Source organism: Arachis hypogaea, chromosome 14 (assembly GCF_003086295.3).
Source record: "Arachis hypogaea cultivar Tifrunner chromosome 14, arahy.Tifrunner.gnm2.J5K5, whole genome shotgun sequence".
NCBI lineage: Eukaryota > Viridiplantae > Streptophyta > Magnoliopsida > Fabales > Fabaceae > Arachis > Arachis hypogaea.
In genome coordinates, this window is record NC_092049.1 from 10489780 (window position 1) to 10514065 (window position 24286).

At 40.6% G+C, this 24286-nt stretch overlaps 1 non-coding gene across 1 annotated transcript; it reads left to right on the forward strand.

The window, feature by feature from the left end:
- Positions 1 to 19455: 19455 nt before the first annotated feature.
- Positions 19456 to 19563, forward strand: LOC112745377 (small nucleolar RNA R71). Its single transcript, XR_003173309.1, has one exon. It is a non-coding gene; the product is annotated as a small nucleolar RNA R71 (small nucleolar RNA).
- Positions 19564 to 24286: the final 4723 nt, after the last annotated feature.

Consider the following 24286-nt stretch of genomic DNA (forward strand, 5'->3'; position numbering starts at 1 on the left):
TGGAGGAGGTTTAGCCAGCATAAAGAGAAGAGAGTGTGGTTAATTGTGATTAAGTGGTTAATCTAGAGAGAGTGGTTTGGTTAAGGAAATATAGGTTCAGTTTAAGTTCGGCTAGATTTTAATTAAGTTAAGTGTTTTGGTTCTTTATTTTTCGTCTAGATAATCTTTCCAGTGACTGATGAGCAGATATTTTATACGCATTTTGACATTATTTTCATGGCGATTTAGTTATATTTTGTTCAGTTTTATTATGTTTTAGTAGGTTTTGGTGCAAAATTCACATTTTTGGATTCCACTTTGAGTTGTTTTGTTTTCTGATGATTTCAGGTAAATTTTGGCTGAAATTAAAGAGTTTTGGCAAAGTCCAAGTTAAAGGCAAGAAAAGCATAGCAGATGCTGTCAGATTCTAACCTTCGTACATTCAAACGGGCATTTCTAGAGCTAAAGAGGTCCAAGTGATGCGCTCTCAACAGCGTTGGAAAGCTAACTTCCAGGGCTTTCCAGCAATATATAATAGTCTATGCTTTACTTTGGAAATAATGGCCCAAAATGGGCATTGAACGCCCAAATCACCCCCTGCCCGGTATTCAACGCCCCAAAAGGAGCAAGCTCGGCGTTGAACGCCCGAAATGGACCAAATCCGGTGTTCAACGCCCCAAGAGGAGTTTAAGCACGTGAATTCAACCCAAACACATACCAAATACTCACCAAGTAGGTCCAAGAAGTGGATTTTCGCACCAGGAGTCCAGTTCATCTTATTTTTGTAATCCTTAGTCATTAAATTAGTTTGGACCCTTTACACGTTTCATATTTTTTTCTCTAAATCATGAGCAACTAAACCTCCTAGATTAAGGATAGGAGCTTTGCTCATCTCAATGGATTAATATTATTACTTTTCTACTTCAGTAAACGTTGTGATTCCATTCTATGATGCATTGTCGTTCTTCATCCTTATGAATCTGGGGTGGAACTGGCATATGAACCCTTATTCTACATGAGTTCTTGCGAATCCTTGGCAGGAGAGTATTGAGCTATAGCTTGAGAATGCATCACATATTCCAACATGTATCTGGGCTAATTGGGATAAGTGACATAAAATCTCATCAGTCATGGGTAACTAAGGTTTTTGTGGCGCTAAGGCTAGAACCATAGAGCTTCATTCTCTGATATGGAAGATCTGACCTTGTCTGTGGCGTTTTGAGTAAGATCATCAGAGATTGAATGCGTGAGCTTCACCCTCGTTCAGATTAGATGACCATTGGCATGGCGTTTGATGTGGATCTGAGGAGATTAATGACCATTGGCGTGGCGTTGATCACTTACAGCCTTGTCATTGAATGAATTAATCGTTGTTGAAGTAGTCCGTAAGAAGCATTAATCCGGAAGGATATGTATCTTCGAAGCCTTAACTGTTTCTTTATATTATCTCTTTAAGAATTGTCTTGATTGCTCTTCTTTATTTTCTTTATTATCTTGTTTTATGCGCACTCAACAACAACTACCTTTTCTATTTGTCTGACTAAGATCTGCAGAATAACCACTGCTTGCTCAATCTAACAATTCTCATGGGATTGACCCTCACTCACCTGAGGTATTACTTGGACGACTCGGTGCACTTGCCGGTCAAGCTGTGCGGAGTTCTAAATTTCGCACACCAAGTTTTTGGCGTCGTTGCTGGGGATTGTTTGAGATTGACAAACGATCGGCTGTCTTGTTCTTTAGATCAGGTACTTTTTACTGTTTTTCTTTTTGTTTGAGTCTTTTGTTCTTGTTTCTTGTTAAAAGTCCCAAACTTTCTTGGTTTCTTTTTCAAAAAATTTTCAAAAACTTTTTCTTTTGTTTAAGTCTTGTGTCAATTTTTAAGTTTGGTGTCTTTTTGGTTTTCCTTTTCTTGAGCCTTTTGAAAATTGTTCTTGATTGTTCTTCATTGTGTTCGAATTGTTCTTGTTGTTTTTCTTTGTTTGATCTTAAAATTTTTAAGTTTGGTGCCTTTTTATGTTTTTTCTTTCCAAAATTTCGAAAATTATAGTTTTTGATTTCAAAATCTTTATGTTTGGTGTCTTTTTGTGTTTGTCTTTGCAAATTTTCGAAAATTAGTGCTTTGATTTCAAAAATTTTTAAGTTTGGTGTCCTATTAGTTATCTTTTTTTGTTATCTTTTTAAATTTCAAATTTTCTTGTTTATCTTTTCAAATCTTTATCTTATCTTTTTCTTTAAATTTCAAATTTATCTTATCTTATTTTAAATTCAAAATTTTAAAATTTTATCTTATCTTACTTCAAATTCAATTTTCAAATTCAAAATTTTAAATCCAAAATTCTAAATTCTAAACTTTAAAATAAAAATTTTAAATTTCAAAATTCAAATTTTAGAGTTCAAATCTTTTCTAAATCAAATTTTAAAAGTTTAGTATTTTGTTATCTTTTCTTTCTTTTGAATTTCAAAATCTTTCTTAGACTTTCTCTTTTTAAATTTGAAATTTTCAAAATCAAATCTTTGGTCTTAAATTTTAAAATCTTATCTTATCTTGTTTGACTTGTTCTTTTCAAATTCAATTTTTCAAATCTCTGATTGACTCTTTCTTTTCAAAATTTTAAAAATTTTCAAAATAAAATCTTTTATCTTATTTTCAAATATTTTTAATTAATTGTTTGCTTTATCTTGTTTTAATTCTAAGTTTGGTGTTTCATTGGTCTTTCTTTTTTTTTCAAATTTGAATTTCAAAATCTTTAGTTGACTTTTTCTTTTTAATTTTTGAAATTTCTAATTATTTCTTTTCCATTTTTTTATTTATTTTCGAAATTAAAAAAAAAAACTTATTTTAATTCCTGTTATTTTTGGGTATCTCACTGGGAGTTCTCTATACTTTAACATAGAGACCCCCACTTTTCTTTGTCTTTTGCTTGTGCAGGAATACCAAAAATCACTATGGATCCAAATGAGGATGCATAACCCAGAAGAACTTTGGAGTCTTATACAGCTCCCACTCCTGACTTCTATGGAAGGAGCATTAATGCACCTCCTATTGAAGTAAAAAAAATTTGAACTCAATCCTCAGTTAATCATCCTGGTACAACAGAACTGTCAGATTCATGGGCTTTCGCAGGAAGACCCCAACAAGTTTATATCAGATTTCTTGCAGATCTGTGACACTGTAAAGACTCATGGAGTGGATCTTGAAGCCTATAGGATGATGCTCTTCCCATTTACTTTGAGAGATCAATCAAAAGATTGGTTAGATGTCCAACCCAAGAAGAGCTTGAACACCTAGAGTGAGGTAATCAGCAAATTTCTAAACAAGTACTTTTCGCCGTGGAAGCTGACTAAGCGCCAGATGGGATATTCAGACTTTTAAGAAGGAAAAGAGCGAGTCTCTCTATGACGACTGGGAAAGGTACAAGTTGATGCTCAAAAAATGTCCCATTGAAATGTTCATAGAGTGGGTCAAGCTAGATATCTTCTATGACGGACTCTCTGACAGAGCCAAGGTATCCTTGGATAATTCTGCGGGTGGCTCTTTACACATGAAGAAGACACTAGAGGAGGCCAACGAACTCATTGAGATGGTGGCTAACAACCAATACCTATACTCATCAGAGAAGACCCCAATGAAAAGGGAAGTCAACGGAGTGTCAACCGAACCTGCTATTCATGAACAAAATGAATCTTTAGTCCAGCAGCTGAACTTTCTCACACAACAAGTGTTGAGCCTGCAAAGTTCAGTTAACAACCCTCCTCCTCAGCCTCCGCAGCTTCAGAGTACTCTTGACCTGGCACCTGCAATAGCAGAACTTGTAAAGAGCCAGCAAGGCTTTATGTAGGAGACCAAAGCCTCCATCAGAAATATGGAAGCACGGTTGAACCAGGCAGAGCAACATTTTTCTGCACAAATAAGAAAAGAGTGCCAAGCCATCAAATTAAGGAGTGGCAGGACATTAAACAGCCACTCTCTCGACAGAGAAAGGCAAGGAGGGGAGGAAGTGTCAGAAGGCTAAAACACAACAACCCAGGGCATGCCCTTGGGCGTCCAACGCCCAGAAGGGGGGCAGAGAGGGCATCCAACCCGCATAAGGGATCACCTTGGGCGGTAAACGCCCAGAAGAGGGTAGCCCTAGCGTTCAACACTAGGAAGGGACTAGCCTGAGCGTTGAACGCCCAGAAGGGGGAAGTCAAGCAGGTGTAAACCCAAGGAAAACCCCTTCTAAGCAAGCTAGTGTTCCTCTTTCTGGTAAGATAGACAACCACTCTGTACCATTCAGCACACCTGAATACAAGACCAGGATGCCATATCCTCAGAAACTTCGTCAAGCAGAGAAAGATAAAAAATTTGCTAAGTTTGCAGATTATCTCAGCACTCTGGAAATCAAAATCCCATTTGTAAAAGCCCTTGAACAAATACCTTTCTATACAAAGTTCATGAAGGATATATTAAGTCACAAGAAGGACTGGAGGGAGGCAGAGACCGTCTTCCTTACTGAAGAGTACAGTGCAGTCATCTAAGGGAATCTACCAGAAAAGTTACAGGACCCTGGAATCTTTATGATACCATGCAATCTTGGAGACGCCAGCACAAGGAGGGCTCTATGTGATCTTGGGACAAGCATCAACTTAATACCTGCCTTATTGATAGAGAAACTTGGTCTAAATCGAGAAATCAAGCCCACCCGCATATGCCTGTAATTAGCTGACGGCTCAGCTAAGATTCCATCAGGAGTAATTGAAGATATGATTGTAAGGGTTGGACCATTTACATTCCCTACAGACTTTGTAGTCTTGGATATGGAGGAACACAAGAATGTGTCCATCATTCTAGGGAGATCTTTCCTAGCCACAGGAAGGACCCTCATTGACGTAAAAAAGAGGAAAGTAACCCTGAGAATCAATGAGGGTGAGTTCGTACTGGACGCCACCAAGGCAATGTAGTACCCTGATGTATCAGAGGAGTGCTTGAGGATCGATATCATCGATTCTCTGGTGGAGGAGATACATGCAGTTGAGAGCCTAGAGGAGGAGCTGAATGACATCCTTGAGGATGCCAGCTCTGGCAAGGAGGAATCAGAATAGCAGAAGGAGGCCTCAAAAGCTCCTACAGTGGAGGATGGACCTCCCAAACTTGAGCTCAAGCCACTGCCACCATCCTTGAAATACGTATTTCTGGGAGATGGTAACACTTACCCTGTGATCATAAGTTCTTCCCTGACGCCACAAGAGAAAGAAGCACTGATTCAGGTACTAAAGACACACAAAATAGCTCTAGGCTAGACCATACGTAACTTAAAGGGGATAAGCTCAGCTCGTTGCATGCAAAAGATAAGGCTCAAGAATGATGTCAGACCTGTGGTGCAACCATAGAGGCGGCTAAATCCCGCCATGAAGGAAGTGGTGCAGAAAGAAGTCACTAAGCTATGGGAGGCCGGGATTATCTATCCCATCTCAGATAGCCCTTGGGTTAGTCCTGTCCAGGTTGTACCTAAGAAGGAAGGGATGACAGTGGTCCATAATGAAAAGAATGAACTGATCCCCACAAGGACAGTGACAGGGTGGCGCATGTGCATTGATTATAGAAGACTCAATAGCACCAAAAGGAATGACCATTTCCCTCTACCATTCATAGACTAAATGCTAGAGAGACTAGCTGGACATGCTTTTTACTGCTTTATGGATGGATATTCAGGCTATAATCAAATTGCAGTAAATTCCCAAGATCAAGAAAAGACAGCATTCACATGCCCATTTGGAGTGTTTGCTTACAGAAGGATGCCATTTGGCCTTTGTAATGCACCTGCCACCTTTCAAAGGTGTATGCTCTCCATCTTTTCAGACATGGTTGAAAAGTGTCTTGAAGTATTCATGGATGATTTCTCTGTCTTTGGGGATTCCTTTGATTCCTGCCTTGACCATCTGACCTTAGTTCTGAAACGATGTCAAGAAACTAACCTAGTTTTAAATTGGAAGAAATGCTATTTCATGGTGACTGAAGGCATTGTTCTTGGACACCGAATTTCCAACAAGGGGATAGCGGTCGATCAGGCCAAAGTGGAGGCAATTGAGCGATTACCACCACCTGCTAATGTCAAGGCAAACAGAAGCTTCTTAGGACATGCTAGATTCTATAGGAGATTTATCAAAGATTTTTCCAAAATTGCGAAACCCCTGTACAATCTCTTAGCCACTGACACTCCTTTTCATTTTAATAAAGAGTGCAGGGATGCCTTCGAAACTCTGAAAGCAAATCTTGTCTCTGCACCTGTCATTTCTGCACCTGACTGGAACCTCCCTTCGAACTAATGTGTGATGCCAGTGATCATGCAGTTGGTGCCGTCTTGGGACAGAGACATGATAAGCTATTACACGTCATTTATTATACCAGTCGTGTTTTAAATGATGCACAGAAAAACTACACCACCACAGAGAACGAGCTACTTGCAGTGGTTTACACCATTGACAAGTTTATATCTTATTTAATAGGATCTAAGGTCATCATCTATACAGACCATGATGCTCTCAAGTATTTTCTGTCCAAGCAGGACTTTAAATCCAGATTGATAAGATGGGTATTGCTATTACAAGAATTTGACATAGAAATAAGGGACAAGATGGGGTCAGAGAACCAGGTGGCTGACCACCTGTCCAGGATTGAACCTGCAGCAAGGACGTCTCCTCCCACCACGGAGATATCTGAGGCCTTCCCTGATGAACAACTCTTTGCAATACGCAAAGCACCTTGGTTTGCTGACATTAAAAATTACAAGGTGTTCCGTGGGTTACCTGAAACTAGAGGTCGATCTCGGATGAGATCTTCTGTACTGGTCGGAGATGACGTGTCCGGCTGGCTGGTGGCGGCCGGAGCTGTTGTGTCCGAGTTGTTGGACTTGCTGCACTGCTGATCCTTGGTCACCGGAGGGTGGGGGGTACCTGCAAGAGACTCCGATGCTTAAGTTAGCATGGGTATTAAACAGGTTTTATGTTGAATCAGAGTATGAGTTATACCTGGGTGCTCCAGTGTATTTATAGTAGTTGTAGAGTGACCTTTCTGGATAAGATAAGTTAGTTATCTTATCTTATCTTTATCTTTGAGTTGAGGTCAGCTTATCTTCAAGGGAACCGCCCTTATCTCTTATAGGCTTGGACAGCCTTTGGACTTGGGTCGTGTTCCTCTACTTGGGCCCTTTTATGGGCTTTCCTGTCAACTTGACCGAGTTCTTTAAGAAGAAGTCGATCCGCTTGACCTGAAGAGGTCGATCGCTTTGTTGTCGATCATCCCAGGTCGGATAGCTCGACCTTGGGTATGAACAGTGCCCCTGCTTGAGCTCGGTCTTCTGCTTTGAAGTCGAGTTTCTTGACTTCGAACTTCTTTACAGCGAAGCCGAACTCGAGCACTTTTGTCGATTCCTTTCTACGTAGAGCTTTTGAATGTAGAACGTTTTCCTCTAAAAACACGCGCTTTTATACCAGCGCTTTGTTCTTGGGAACGTGAGAGGGTTTAATGCCTTCATTAATTGGTTATTAATTGCCCTCGTTCTCTCTTGGCTTTTATTTTGAAATTCTTAATCAAAAACGGTTTCTCTTCTTCGCTCCTCTTCGTAACTTCTCCCTTTACTATCTCATTTTCTGTTTCTTTCGCAATTTCTCCTGCAACGCCTGTTCTGTTACTGCTTTTTGTGGGAAAGGGGCGATTTCCTGATTTCTCCTTCTATCTTCGTAATTTCTGCTTCGAGGGGGGTGGTTTTGCTTCTGCTCTTCGGCTTTCTTTTACAATATTTCTTCTATTTCTCTAGGTTCGATTTTTCTTTCTATCTTTCTCTATGCCATTTTTTGTGTCTGTTTTGAGAAAGTTTGGGTTTTTCTGTCTTTTTTGCTGATCATTGTGTGTCTTGTAGTTTCTCCCTCTGTTTTTTGATACTTTAAGGACTTTGCATGTTTTGTGAATGCTTTTGTATTTGAAGCTTTGGAATGATGACTCTGTTTGACTCTGAAAAAGGTTGCTCCTTTGACGATTTTGGGAATGTTCGATGTTGGTGCTTGTTCTCTGATGATGATTTTTGCTTGATTTCGAAAAAGTTTGCGTCTTTGCTGTTTCTCTGCTTTTGATGGTTTTCTGTTTGGTATTGCTGACGTTAACAGTGCTTTCGCTGGTAGACTGTAGAAAGATAGTTGCTTTGATGACTTTGCGTTTCTTAACTTTGATGGACGAAATGCTTGCTGCTTTAGGTCTTCTTTCCTTGTTTTGAGAGATACTGGGGTGTAGGTTTTTCCTAGAAATCTTGCTTTGTTATTGCCCCCAAAGGATGCCCCAGGACTTTTTGGCTTTAGTCTTGGGGTTTTCCTTTTGTTTATCCGCCCATCGAGATGTTTTGACCCGTGCCCAAGATGTTTTTTGAGTAATCCGCTCTTCTTTTCTTTTGTAGGATCTTAGTTGACCTCATGTCTTCCCGAAATAACGTCGTAGCGACGCCTTCTCAAGTCCCTGCGGGTATGGCCGATTGGGTGGATTCCATGGTCCTCATGTGTGTCTCGCTGGTTGATTCTGAGTTTTGTTCTCAGCTTAGGCAGTTTCACAGCGTCTGTAGTAACTCTGGTGATGAGAAGAATTATGAGCTTGTTCCTCCTTCCTCTGACGAGAGAGTCTGTTTCTCGACTCGAGTTGTTGACGATCGCCCTTTCTTTTATGCTTACGATTTTTTCTTTGGTCAACTCGGAGTTACTCTTCCCTTTACTCCATTTGAAATCGACCTGTTATGGTCTTGTAATGTTGCCCCTTCTCAACTTCACCCCAACTCCTGGGGTTTTATTAAAATCTTCCAATTGTTGTGTAATAGTTTTGGTATTCCTGCTTCCCAATCTCTCTTTTTCTATTTGTTTGTCTTGACTAAGCCTGGTGTGGTGAAAAAGAAGTCAGCTTGGGTCTCCTTCCGTTCTACCCAAGGAAAGAAGGTTTTTTCCATGTTTGACGAATCGTTTCGGGATTTTAAAAACTATTTCTTCAAGGTCCGAGCTATTGAAGGATCTCGGCCCTTTTTCTTGGATGAAAATGATGAGCCCGCCTTTCCCCTAGAGTGGCAGAAGGATGTTAGGGTCTCTAGGTACTCTTGGGATATGTTGGATGAGGCTGAGCGAGCCTTTGTGACTGTTTTAGAGGAGCGTTGGGGTCAGCCTCCCCATCTTGACACAAAGAAATTTCTAACCAACCCTTCTCTTCTTCAATCTGAACTGGGTATCTTGTGTTTCCTTTGCTGTTTGTCTTATGATGCTTGTAGCTGTATTTTCGACTTGTTTGATTTGTAGCTTGACTTCTATTTTATTTGCAGAGGCAATGAAGAACAATGAGTCTATGAAAGCTTTTAAAAGGGCATAGAAGGCGACTGCTGCCAGGAATGTTGCGGCCAGGGCTGCTGGGGAGGGGTCTTCTCAGCCTCGTGAGAAGCCGGCCGTGCCGAGCTCTCCCGGGGTGAAGAAGACGATCCCAATACCTCGGGTCCGTTTGGTGGATTCCCCTTCTTCTTCTGCTGTTCCACCCATTGTTCCTCCAAGTAAAAAGCAAAAGACTTCCAAGCCCTTTGATCTCAATGCTCCTAACCTCAACGCTATTGAATTTATAGATCAACAGATTGGGCCATATGGTACCATTCCCATGGATGATGTGTCCATTCTTCATCATTTGGAGTTTATGGCTCAGAATCATGTGAGGATGGCCTATATGGCGGCTGCGATTCATCGAACTGCCCAGAACCTTCCTCTTCATGCTACTAAGGCATTTATGGAGGAGGCAAAACGAGAGTTCGACCGGATGAAGGGGTTGAAGGAGGAGCTCGAGGTGAAGGTGTCCAAATTAGAGAAGGACCTCGAGAATGAGAAGGCGAGCTCTGAGTCGCTGGCTGCTTCCTTGAGGTTGGCTGAGGATGCAGCCATGATGCATAAGGAAAGCTATGTGACATCCTATAGGGAGGGGAGGCGCTTGAGGGAAGAGCTGGACAACGCCCGGGAGGATTATGCCGACCTCCAGGGTCATCTTGTTGGTAGCGTAACTGCTGCTTACGAGAACTTGAAAGAACAAGTCCGGATCATTGCTCCTGAGGCCGATCTCACCCTTTTCAGTTTGGATAATGTTGTCCGAGATGGCAAAATTGTCCCTGATGATGAGGGTGATGATGATGAAGTTGTTCCTCCCCTCGTGTCTTCCACCAAGGCGCCGACTTCTTCCGCTCCTCCTGCTGTGCCTGACTTGGATTGCGAGATCCTGAATCAGGAGGATGGGACTGTTGATGCGATGCCGATTCAAGCTCGCCCTCCTTCCCCTGGTCTTGATGCCGCGAAGAAAGCTCCTAATGGTGCCGAGAAAACTTCTGATGCCTGTTGATTTGTAGTTGGCCCGGCTTGTGGGCGTTTTGTGGGAACTTTTTATAACTTTTGTGTAGATGGCCCGATTTTTTGGCCTTTTGATCTCTTTATTTAGATGTTTGACTCTTCTTAGTTGCTTTCCTAGCAGCTTTTATTACTTTTAGAAACAGACAAGTAGCTTGCTATCCTTTGGGTAGTAAGTGTTGGTGATCCTTCGAGGCCTTTATAATTTTATATAAAACCTGCTGATGTTGAACTCTCCCAATTTGAACTTCTTTGAGTCTTTTGACTCTTTGTAGTCGTAGGGGTCCAATTTGGTTTTCTTGCTTTGCGTGTGTTTTTTAGTGCTTTGTGACCGACTTCTTTGCATTGGTCCCCTGATAGACTCCTTTTTGTAATCCTCTTTCTTGGACCTTCGTGAGGTCTCTTTCAGGGATTGCTGGATTTTTGTAGTGGATCGACTTCGTTGGGTTGATTTCTTCTAAGTTATTTCGTAATCCTCTTTCTTGGACCTTTGTTAGGTCTCTTTCAGGAATTACTTTTATAACTTGTCTTTTGTAGGAGGTTGACTTCGTTAGGTCGATCTCTTCTAAGTTATTTCGTAATCCTCTTTCTTGGACCCTTGTTAGGTCTCTTTCAGGGATTACTTTTATAACTTGTTTTTGTAGGAAACCGACTTCGTTAGGTCGATCTCTTCTAAGTTATTTCGTAATCCTCTTTCTTGGACCCTTGTTAGGTCTCTTTCAGGGATTACTTTTATAACTTGTTTTTGTAGGAAACCGACTTCGTTAGGTCAATCTCTTCTAAGTTATAGCAATTCCTCTTTAATAGGGTTGATCAGACCTCTTTCCAGGGATTCGCTGATAACTTGGGTTGACTTGGTCCGACTTTTTGATGTCGGCCAGTCTCTTTAAGTTATTTATATTAGCTATCCGTAAGACCTCGTCAGGTTCTTTTTAGATTGCTTTCGATAACTTCTTACATTATTCTGTGTTCATTTTTGCCGATTTGTAGAAAGTGGTTGGCATATCGAGCTCGTCCTTTGGGTGAATCGCGTTTTCACCTTTATTGGACGATTTGTCTTTATCGTGGTCGTGCAGTGAAATTGTTTTTCACTTTTTGCCGACCTGTAGCTTTATAATCGGACGATGAATGCTTCAGAATAATGCGTCTTGAAATCTTTGTAGAATACCTAGGTAATATTTTATTCAAAGAAAAATGCAAATATATACATGTGGAATTTTTCTCATCCTCTTAAGTTGGGTCTGGGTCTCGACCTGGTGCCTCATTAAAAAACCTTTTCAGGAAAAAGAGCGCATCCACTGGTGAGATCCTTTACCCTTTCTAACTGTAGTACCTTCTTAGGTTGCAGGCATGCCATGACCTTGGAAGCTCCCGTCCGTTGAGTTCGGATATTCTGTAGTAGCCCTTCCCGAGTACTTCTGTGACCCGGTATGGTCTTTTCCAATTGGCTGCCAGTTTTCCTTCTCCGGGTCGAGTTGTTCCTATGTCGTTTCGGATTAAGATGAGATCGTTCTCAGCGAAACTCCTTGGTACTACCCTTTGGTTATATCTGGATGCCATTCGACATTTTAGCGCTTCTTCCCTGATCCGAGCTCTTTCCTGGATCTCAGGTAGTAGGTCGAGTTCTTCCCTCTGAAGTTGGGGGTTTGCTCCCTCATTATAATGGACTGCCCTGTGCGATCCTTCCTCAATTTCTACTGGAATCATTGCCTCCGTTCCGTATGTTAACCGAAATGGGGATTCCTTGGTGGTAGAATGTGGCGTCGTTCGATAGGCCCATAGGACTTGTGGAAGCTCCTCTGCCCAAGCTCCCTTTGCATCTTGTAGTCGTCGTTTTAACCCTGCTAATATGACTTTATTGGCGGCTTCGGCCTGTCCGTTGGCTTGAGGGTGTTCGACAGAGGTAAACTGGTGCTTTATATTCAAGTCGGATACTAGTTTCCTGAAGCCGGTATCTGTGAATTGGGTGCCATTGTCTGTGGTTATTGAATATGGGACCCCAAATCTTGTGACAATGTTTCTGTATAAAAACTTCCGGCTTCTTTGGGCAGTGGCGTTGGCTAAGGGTTCTGCCTCGATCCACTTTGTGAAATAATCTACCCCTACTATGAGGAATTTAACTTGCCCCGATCCCTGGGGAAAGGGGCCGAGAAGGTCGAGTCCCCACTTCGCAAAAGGCCAAGGTGCGGTTACACTGATGAGTTCTTCTGGTGGGGCAATGTGGAAGTTGGCATGCTTCTGACATGGTGGACATGTCTTTACGAACTCTGTAGATTCTTTCTGTAGAGTTGGCCAGTAAAACCCTGCCCGGAGTATCTTTTTGGCAAGAGCCCTCGCTCCGAGATGACTGCCACAGATGCCGCTGTGTACCTCTTCTAGCACTTCCCTGGTGTGGGAGGTCGGCACGCACTTTAGTAATGGCACCGATATCCCTCTTTTGTACAAGGTGTTATTTATAATGGTGTATGATGCACGATATTGTGATCTCCAGGCTCGAACAAATCCTGGTAATGGCTCCAAAGCTTGGTGCTCTGATCTTAATTCATAATTGTCACAACTTCGATACAACTAACCAGCAAGTGCACTGGGTCGTCCAAGTAATACCTTACGTGAGTAAGGGTCGAATCCCACGGAGATTGTTGGTATGAAGCAAGCTATGGTCACCTTGTAAATCTCAGTCAGGCAGATATAAAGTGATAATGGTGTTTTCAAATATTATATAATAGAATAGGGATAGAGATACTTATGTAATTCATTGGTAAGAATCTCAGATAAGCGGATGGAGATGCTTTTCGTTCCTCTGAACCTCTGCTTTCCTGCTATCTTCATCCAATCAGTCTTACTCCTTTCCATGGCTGGCTTTATGTGATACATCACCACTATCAATGGCTACTTTCGGTCATCTCACGGGAAAATGATCCAATGCCCTGTCACGGCACGACTAATCGTTTGGAGGCATCACCCTTGTCAATGGCTTCATCTTATCCTCTCAGTGAATAATATGCTCACGCACCCTGTCACGGCACGGCTATTCATCTGTCGGTTCTCGATCATGCTGGAATAGGATTTACTATCCTTTTGCGTCTGTCACTAACGCCCTGCAATCGCGAGTTAGGAGCTCGTCACAGTCATTCAATCATTGAATCCTACTCGGAATACCACAGACAAGGTTTAGACTTTCCGGATTCTCTTGAATGCCGCCATCATTCTAGCTTACGCCACGAAGATTCTGGTTAGGAGATCTAAGAGATATTCATTCTAGCTTATTTCATGTAGAACAGAAGTGTTTGTCAGGCACGCGTTCATAAGGGAGAAGGATGATGAGCGTCACACATAATCATCACCTTCATCACGTTCTTGGGTATGAATGGATATCTTAGAAGCGAAATAAGATGAATTGAATAGAAAACAGTAGTACTTTGCATTAATCTTTGAGGAACAGCAGAGCTCCACACCTTAATCTATGGAGTGTAGAAACTCTACCGTGAAAATACATAAGTGAGAGGTCCAGGCATGGCCGAGATGGCCAGCCCCCTAAAACGTGATCAAAGGATCATAAGGTAATCCAAAGATGCCTAATACAATAGTAAAAGATCCTATTTATAATAAACTAGCTACTAGGGTTTACATGAGTAAGTAATTGACGTATAAATCCACTTCCTGGGCCCACTTGGTGTGTGTTTGGGATGAGCCTGAGTGTTGCACGTGTAGAGGTCCTCCTTGGAGTTGAACGCCAGTTTTAGTGCCAGTTTGGGCGTTCAACTCTGGTTTTGGCTCCTTTTCTGGCGCTGGACGCCAGATTTGGGTAGAAAGCTGGCGTTGAACGCCAGTTTACGTCATCTATTCTTGGCCAAAGTATGGACTATTATATATTGCTGGAAAGCCCTGGATGTCTACTTTCCAACGCAATTGGAAGCGCGCCATTTCGAGTTCTGTAGCTCCAGAAAATCAAAGTGCTGGGAGGTCAGAATCCAACAGCATCAGCAGTCCTTTTTCAACCTCTGAATCTGATTTTTGCTCAAGTCCCTCAATTTCAGCCAGAAATTACCTGAAATCACAGAAAAACACAAAAACTCATAGTAAAGTCTAGAAATGTGAATTTAACATAAAAACTAATGAAAAATCCCTAAAAGTAACTAGATTCTACTAAAAACATACTAAAAACAATGTCAAAAAGCGTATAAATTATCCGCTCATCACAACACCAAACTTAAATTGTTGCTTGTCCCCAAGCAACTGAAAATCAAATAGGATAAAAAGAAGAGAATATACTATAAATTCCAAACTATCAGTGAAACAGAGCTTCAGTCATATGAGCGGGACTTATAGCTTTTTGCCTCTTGAATAGTTTTGGCATCTCACTTTATCCATTGAAGTTTAGAATGATTGGCATCTATAGGAACTTTAGATTTCGAATAGTGTTATTGACTCTCCTAGTTCAGTATGATGATTCTTGAACACAACTTCTTTATGAGTCTTGGCCGTGGCCCTAAGCACTTTGTTTTCCAGTATTACCACCGGATACATAATTGCCACAGACACATAATTGGGTGAACCTTTTCAGATTGTGACCCAACTTTGCTAGAGTCCCCAATTAGAGGTGTCCAGGGTTCTTAAGCACACTCTTTCTTTTTTTTTTTTTTTTGCTTTGGACCTTGACTTTAACCGCTCAGTCTCAAGTTTTCACTTGACACCTACACGCCACAAGCACATGGTTAGGGACAGCTTGGTTTAGTCGCTTAGACCAGGATTTTATTCCTTTAGGCCCTCCTATCCACTGATGCTCAAAGCCTTGGGATCCTTTTTATTTGCCCTTGCCTTTTGGTTTTAAGGGTTATTGGCTTTTTCTGCTTGCTTTTTCTTTCTATTTTTTTTCTACATTTTTTTTTCGCCTATTTTTTTTTCTGCAAGCTTTGTTCTTTGCTGCTTTTTCTTGCTTCAAGAATCATTTTTATGATTTTTCAGATTATCAAATAACATGTCTCCTAGTCATCATTATTTCAAGAGCCAACATATTTAACATTCTTAAACAACAACTTCAAAAGACATATGCACTGTTCAAGCATACATTCAGAAAACAAGAAGCATTGTCACCACATCAATATAATTAAGCTAAGTTCAAGGATAAATTCGAAACTCATGTACTTCTTGTTCTTTTGAATTAAAACATTTTTCATTTAAGAGAGGTGATGGATTCATAGGACATTTATAACTTTAAGACAAAGTTACTACTACTAATGATCATGTAATGAAGGCACAAACATAGATAAGCACATAACATAGAAAACGAAAAACAGAAGAGTTAAGAACAAGGAATGAATCCACCTTAGTGATGGTGGCGTTTCCTTCTTGAGGAACCAATGATGTCCTTGAGCTCTTCTATGTCTCTTCCTTGTCTTTGTTGCTCCTCCCTCATTGCTTTTTGATCTTCTCTTATTTCATGAAGCATGATGGAGTGCTCTTGATGTTCCACCCTTAGTTGTCCCATATTGGAACTCAATTCTCCTAGGGAGGTGTTGATTTGCTCCCAATAGTTTTGTGGAGGAAAGTGCATTTGAGGCATCTCAGGGATCTCATGGTAATGAGCTTCATACGCCTCTTGAGCTCCATGAGTGGGCTCTCTTGCTTGCTCCATCTTTTTCTTAGTGATGGGCTTGTCCTCTTTGATGAGGATATCTCCCTCTATGTCAATCCCAGCCGAATTGCATAGGTGGCAAATAAGGTGAGGAAAGGCTAACCTTGCCATAGTGGAAGACTTGTCAGCCACCTTGTAGAGTTCTTGAGGTATAATCTCATGAACTTCCACCTCTTCTCCAATCATGATGCTATGGATCATGTTGTTCCGGTCTATAGTAACTTCAGACCGGTTGCTAGTGGGAATGATTGAGCATTGAATGAACTCCAACCATCCTCTAGCTACAGGCTTGAGTTCCAATCTTCTTAGTTGAACCGGCTTGCCTTTGGAGTCAATCTTCCATTGAGCTCCTTCTACACATATGTCCATAAGGACTTGGTCCAACCTTTGATCAAATTTGACTCTCCTTGTGTAGGGGCGTGCGTTCTCTTCCATGTATGGCAAGTTGAACGCCAACCTCACATTTTTCGGACTAAAATCTAAGTATTTCCCCCGAACCATTGTAACATAGTTCTTTGGATCCGGGTTCTTACTTTGATCATGGTTCTCGGTGATCCATGCATTGGCATAGAACTCTTGAACCATTAGGATGCCGACTTGTTGGATGGGATTTGTTAGGACTTCCCAACCTCTTCTTTGAATTTCATGTCGGATCTCCGGATACTCATTTCTTTTGAGTTTAAAAGGGACCTCAGGGATCACCTTCTTCTTGGCCACAACATCATAGAAGTGGTCTTGATGGGCTTTGGAGATGAATCTTTCCATCTCCCATGACTCGGATGTGGAAGCTTTTGTCTTCCCTTTCCCTCTTCTAGAGGATTCTCCGGTCTTAGATGCCATCAATGGTAATGGAAAAACAAAAAAGCTATGCTTTTTACCAAACCAAACTTAGAATATTGCTCGCCCTCGAGCAATAAACAAAAGAATAGAAGAGGAAGAAGAAGAAATATGGAGGGGGAGAGGGAGATGTGGTTTCGGCCAACAGGAGTGTAGAGGGGTGTGTTGTGTGAATTTGATGAAGAATGGAGGTCTTTATATAGGGAAGGGAGGGGGGGTTAAGGTTCGGCCATATGGGTGGGTTTGGGTGGGAAATTGGTTTTGAATTTTGAAGGTAGGTGGAGTTTATGAGGTAGGTTTATGGGGAAGAGTGGATGGATGTGAGTGGTGAAGAGGTGATGGGGAAGAGAGATTGAGGTGATTGGTGAAGGGTTTTTGGGGAAGAGTGTTTATGGGGTTGTGTGAAAGAGAGTGGTGAGAAGAAGTGAGTGGAGGTAGGTAGGGATCCTGTGGGGTCCACAGATCCTGAGTGGATCCTGTGGGGTCCACAGATCCTGAGGTGTTCAAGGAATTACATCCCTGCACCCATTAGGCATGTAAAAATGCCTTTGTACCCAACTCTGGGCGTTCAGCGCCAGGTTGGTGGCCATTTTGGGCGTTCAGCGCCCATTTGTGTGCCATTTCTGGCGTTGAACGCCAGAACCATGCCTGTTCTGGCGTTCAGCGCCCAGAAGCTGCCCATTTTGGGCGTTCAGCGCCAGAACCATGCTCTGTTCTGGCGCTGAACGCTAGACAGATGCTCCTCCAGGGTGTGATTTTTCTTCTACTGTTTTTGATTCCGTTTTCAATTTTTATATTTATTTTGTGACTCCACATGATCATGAACCTAAGAAAACATGAAAAACAATAAAAATAAGAATTAGATAGACATTGGGTTGCCTCCCAACAAGCGCTTCTTTAATGTCAATAGCTTGACAGTGGGCTCTCATGGAGCCTCACAGATGTGCAGAGCTTTGTTGAGACTCTCCAACACCAAACTTAGAGTTTGGATATGGGAGTTCAACACCAAACTTAGAGTTTGGTTGTGGCCTCCCAACACCAAACTTAGAGTTTGACTGTGGGGGCTCTGGTTGACTCTGCTTGGAGAGAAGCTTTTTCTGCTTCCTCTCCATAGTTGTAGAGGGAGATCCTTGAGTTTTAAACACAAGGAAGTCCTCATTCCATTGAAGGACTATTTCACCTCTGTCAACCTCAATCACAGCTCTTGCTGTGGCCAGGAAAGGTCTTCCTAAGATGATGGATTCATCCTCTTCCTTTCCAGTATCCAGGACTATGAAATCAGTAGGTATGTAAAGGCCTTCAACCTTTACTAACACATCTTCTACTTGTCCATAAGCCTGTTTTCTTGAGCTGTCTGCCATCTCTAGTGAGATTTTAGCAGCTTGCACCCCATAGATTCCCAGTTTCTCTATTACAGAGAGGGGCATGAGGTTTATTCCTGAACCAAGGTCACACAGAGCCTTAAAGATCATGGTGCCTATGGTACAGGGTATTATGAACATTCTAGGATCCTGTTTCTTCTGAGGCAATGTCAGTTGATCCAGATCACTTAGTTCATTGATGAACAAGGGAGGTTCAACTTCCCAAGTATCAATGCCAAATAATTTGGCATTCAGCTTCATGATTGCACCAAGAAACTTGGCAGTTTGCTCTTCAATAACATCCTCATTCTCTTCAGAAGAGGAATACTCAGCAGAGCTCATGAAGGGCATAAGGAGGTTCAATGGAATCTCTATGGTCTCTAGATGAGCCTCAGAGTCCTTTGGTTCCTCAGAGGGAAGCTCCTTATTGACCACTGGACGTCCCAGGAGGTCTTCCTCCTTGGGATTCACATCCTCTCCTCTCCTCTCAGGTTCGGCCATGATGCTTATGTCAATGGCCTTGCACTCTCCTTTTGGATTCTCTTCTGTATTGCTTGGGAGATTACTAGGAGGGATTTCAGTGATCCTTTTACTCAGCTGGCCCACTTGTGCTTCCAGATTTCTAATGGAAGACCTTGTTTCATTCATGAAACTTACAGTAGCCTTAGATAGATCAGAGACTAGATTTGCTAAATTAGAAGCATTTTGTTCAGAGTTCTCTGTCTGTTGCTGAGTTGATGATGGAAAAGGCTTGCTATTGCTAAACCTGTTTCTTCCACCATTATTAAAGCCTTGTTGGGGCTTTTGATCCTTCCATGAGAAATTTGGATGATTTCTCCATGTTGAGTTATAGGTGTTTCCATAAGGTTCACCTAAGTAATTTACCTCTGCTATTGCAGGGTTCTCAGGATCATAGGCTTCTTCTTCAGAAGATGCCTCTTGAGTACTGTTGGATGCAGCTTGCATTCCATGCAGACTCTGAGAGATCATATTGACTTGCTGAGTCAATATTTTATTATGAGCCAATATGGCATTCAGAGTATCAACTTCAAGAACTCCCTTCTTTATAGGCGTCCCATTGTTCACAGGATTCCTTTCAGAAGTGTACATGAACTGGTTATTAGCAACCATGTCAATGAGTTCTTGAGCTTCTGCAGGCATTTTCTTTAGGTGAATGGATCCGCCTGCAGAAGTGTCCAGTGACATCTTTGATAGCTCAGATAAACCATCATAGAATATATCCAGGATGGTCCATTCTGAAAGCATGTCAGAAGGACACTTTTTGGTCAACTGTTTGTATCTTTCCCAAGCTTCATAGAGGGATTCACCTTCTTTCTGTCTGAAGGTTTGAACATCAGCTCTAAGCTTGCTCAGCTTTTGAGGAGGAAAGTACTTGGCTAAGAAAGCCGTGACCAGCTTATCCCAAGAGTTCAGGCTGTCTTTGGGTTGAGAATCCAACCATAATCTAGCTCTGTCTCTTACAGCAAAAGGGAAAAGCATGAGCCTGTAGACTTCAGGATCTACTCCATTAGTCTTAAAAGTATCACATATCTGCAAGAATTCAGTTAAGAACTGAAAAGGATCTTCAGATGGAAGTCCATGAAACTTGCAGTTCTGCTGCATCAGAGAAACTAATTGAGGTTTCAGCTCAAAGTTGTTTGCTCCAATGGCAGGAATGGATATGCTTCTTCCATGTAAATTGGAATTAGGTGCAGTAAAGTCACCAAGCATTCTCCTTGCATTGTTGTTGGGTTCGGCTGCCATCTCCTTTACTTGTTCGAAATTTTCAATCAAGTTGTCTCTAGATTGTTGTAATTTAGCTTCTCTTAATTTTCTCTTCAGAGTCCTTTCAGGTTCTGGATCAGCTTCAACAAGAATGCCTTTTTCTCTGTCCCTGCTCATAAGAAAGAGGAGAGAAAAAGAAAAGAAGAGGAATCCTCTATGTCACAGTAAAGAGGTTCCTTATTGTTAGTAGAAGAAAAGAAGAAGAAATTCGAACACAGATAGAGGAGGGGGTTCGAATTTGGTGATGATGTGAGGAAGAGATGTTAGTAGATGAATAAATAAATAAAATAAGATGAGAGAGAAGGAGGGAATTTTCGAAAATTATTTTTGAAAAGGAGTTAGTGATTTTTGAAAATTGGTTTTTGAAAATTGTTAGTAATTTTCGAGAATTAAGATTTAAAATTTAAAATAATAGAAAAGGGGGAAGATATTTTCGAAAAATGAGAGAAAGAGAGTTAGTTCGGTGGTTTTGAAAAAGTTAAGAAACAAACAAAAAGTTAGTTAGTTAGTTGAAACAAATTTTGAAAAGGTAAGAAGTTAGGAAGTTAGAAAAGATATTTTGAAAAGATATTTTTGAAAAAGATAAGATGAGAAGATATTTTTGAAAAGATATGATAGAAATTAGTTTTGAAAAAAAGATTTGATTTTTAAAATCTCAATTAATGACTTGATTCACAAGAAATCACAAGATATGATTCTAGAACTTAAAGTTTGAATCTTTCTTAACAAGCAAGTAACAAACTTCAAATTTTTGAATCAAAACATTAATTGATTATGTTATTTTTGAAAATTTGATATAAAAATAAGAAAAAGATTTTTGAAAAATATTTTTGGAATTTTTTCGAAAATAACTAAGAATTTTGAAAAAGATTTGATTTTTGAAAAAGATTTTGAAAAAGATAAGATTTTTAAATTGAAACTTTGATTTGACTCATAAGAAACAACTTGATTTTAAAAATTTTTGAGAAAGTCAACTCAAATTTTCGAATTTGATGAGAGAAAAAAGGGGAAGATATTTTTTTTAATTTTTGAAATTTTTATGATGAGAGAGAAAAAACAAGTAAAATAATGCAATGCATGAAATTTTTAGATCAAAACATGTGATGCATGCAAGAATGCTATGAATGTCAAGATGAACACCAAGAACACTTTGAATGTCAAGATGAACATCATAGACACAATTTTGAAAAATTTTTAATGCAAAGAAAACATGCAAGACACCAAACTTAGAATTCTTTAATGCTTAGGCACTCAGAATTCAAGAATGCATATGATAAACAAGAAAAGACACAAAACAAAAAATCATCAAGATCAAACAAGAAGACTTACCAAAAACAACTTGAAGATCATGAAGAACACTATGAATGCATGAAATTTTCGAAAAATGCTAGATGCATATGCAAGTGACACCAAACTTATGATATGACTCAAGACTCAAACAAGAAACAGAAAAATATTTTTGATTTTTATGATTTTCTAATTTTTTGGATTTTTTTTTTCGAAAATTATATGAAAAAGAAAAATAAGGATTCCAAAATTTTTAATATGAATTCCAGAAATTTTGCATTCTTAGTCTAAAGCTTCAGTCCAGGAATTAGACATGGCTCACTAGCCAGCCAAGCTTTCAATGAAAGCTCCAGTCCAAAACACTAGACATGGCCAATGGCCAGCCAAGCTTTAGCATGTAACACCAGAGTATATTGCTCTTGATAACAAATTGTTGTTCATCATTTATCAAGTATGTAACTTACCTCTGATGGTTTGGAAGCCTCAGTCCAAAGAATTTAGACATGGCTTTACAGCCAGCCAGGCTTCACATGCTTCATGAAACACTAGAATTCATTCTTAAAAATCTTGAATAAAATTTTTGAAAACATTTTTATTTTTTTCGAAAACAGATGAGAGATTTTTGAAAATATTTTTTTTTTGAAAAATTTTTGAAAACAAAACGAAAAGAAAATTACCTAATCTGAGCAATAAGATGAACCGTCAGTTGTCCAAACTCAAACAATCCCCGACAATGGCGCCAAAAACTTGATGCACGACATTGTGATCTCCAGGCTCGAACAAATCCTGGTAATGGCTCCAAAGCTTGGTGCTCTGATCTTAATTCATAATTGTCACAACTTCGATACAACTAACCAGCAAGTGCACTGGGTCGTCCAAGTAATACCTTACGTGAGTAAGGGTCGAATCCCACGGAGATTGTTGGTATGAAGCAAGCTATGGTCACCTTGTAAATCTCAGTCAGGCAGATATAAAGTGATAATGGTGTTTTCGAATATTATATAATAGAATAGGGATAGAGATACTTATGTAATTCATTGGTAAGAATCTCAGATAAGCGGATGGAGATGCTTTTCGTTCCTCTGAACCTCTGCTTTCCTGCTATCTTCATCCAATCAGTCTTACTCCTTTCCATGGCTGGCTTTATGTGATACATCACCACTGTCAATGGCTACTTTCGGTCATCTCACGGGAAAATGATCCAATGCCCTGTCACGGCACGGCTAATCGTCTGGAGGCATCACCCTTGTCAATGGCTTCATCTTATCCTCTCAGTGAATAATATGCTCACGCACCCTGTCACGGCACGGCTATTCATCTGTCGGTTCTCGATCATGCTGGAATAGGATTTACTATCCTTTTGCGTCTGTCACTAACGCCCTGCAATCGCGAGTTAGGAGCTCGTCACAGTCATTCAATCATTGAATCCTACTCGGAATACCACAGACAAGGTTTAGACTTTCTGGATTCTCTTGAATGCCGCCATCATTCTACCTTACGCCACGAAGATTCTGGTTAGGAGATCTAAGAGATATTCATTCTAGCTTATTTCATGTAGAACAGAAGTGTTTGTCAGGCACGCGTTCATAAGGGAGAAGGATGATGAGCGTCACACATAATCATCACCTTCATCACGTTCTTGGGTATGAATGGATATCTTAGAAGCGAAATAAGATGAATTGAATAGAAAACAGTAGTACTTTGCATTAATCTTTGAGGAACAGCAGAGCTCCACACCTTAATCTATGGAGTGTAGAAACTCTACCGTGAAAATACATAAGTGAGAGGTCCAGGCATGGCCGAGATGGCCAGCCCCCTAAAACGTGATCAAAGGATCATAAGGTAATCCAAAGATGCCTAATACAATAGTAAAAGGTCCTATTTATAATAAACTAGCTACTAGGGTTTACATGAGTAAGTAATTGACGTATAAATCCACTTCCTGGGCCCACTTGGTGTGTGTTTGGGCTGAGCCTGAGTGTTGCACGTGTAGAGGTCCTCCTTGGAGTTGAACGCCAGTTTTAGTGCCAGTTTGGGCGTTCAACTCTGGTTTTGGCTCCTTTTCTGGCGCTGGACGCCAGATTTGGGTAGAAAGCTAGCGTTGAACGCCAGTTTACATCATCTATTATTGGCCAAAGTATGGACTATTATATATTGCTGGAAAGCCATGGATGTCTACTTTCCAACGCAATTGGAAGCGCGCCATTTTGAGTTCTGTAGCTCCAGAAAATCCACTTTGAGTGCTGGGAGGTCAGAATCCAACAGCATCAGCAGTCCTTTTTCAACCTCTGAATCTGATTTTTGCTCAAGTCCCTCAATTTCAGCCAGAAATTACCTGAAATCACAGAAAAATACACAAACTCATAGTAAAGTCCAGAAATGTGAATTTAACATAAAAACTAATGAAAACATCCCTAAAAGTAACTAGATTCTACTAAAAACATACTAAAAACAATGTCAAAAAGCGTATAAATTATCCGCTCATCACAACACCAAACTTAAATTGTTGCTTGTCCCCAAGCAACTGAAAATCAAATAGGATAAAAAGAAGAGAATATACTATAAATTCCAAACTATCAGTGAAACAGAGCTTCAGTCATATGAGCGGGACTTATAGCTTTTTGCCTCTTGAATAGTTTTGGCATCTCACTTTATCCATTGAAGTTTAGAATGATTGGCATCTATAGGAACTTCAGATTTCGAATAGTGTTATTGACTCTCCTAGTTCAGTATGATGATTCTTGAACACAGCTTCTTTATGAGTCTTGGCCGTGGCCCTAAGCACTTTGTTTTCCAGTATTACCACCGGATACATAATTGCCACAGACACATAATTGGGTGAACCTTTTCAGATTGTGACCCAGCTTTGCTAGAGTCCCCAATTAGAGGTGTCCAGGGTTCTTAAGCACACTCTTTTTTTTTTTTTTTTTTTTTTTTTTGCTTTGGACCTTGACTTTAACCGCTCAGTCTCAAGTTTTCACTTGACACCTACACGCCACAAGCACATGGTTAGGGACAG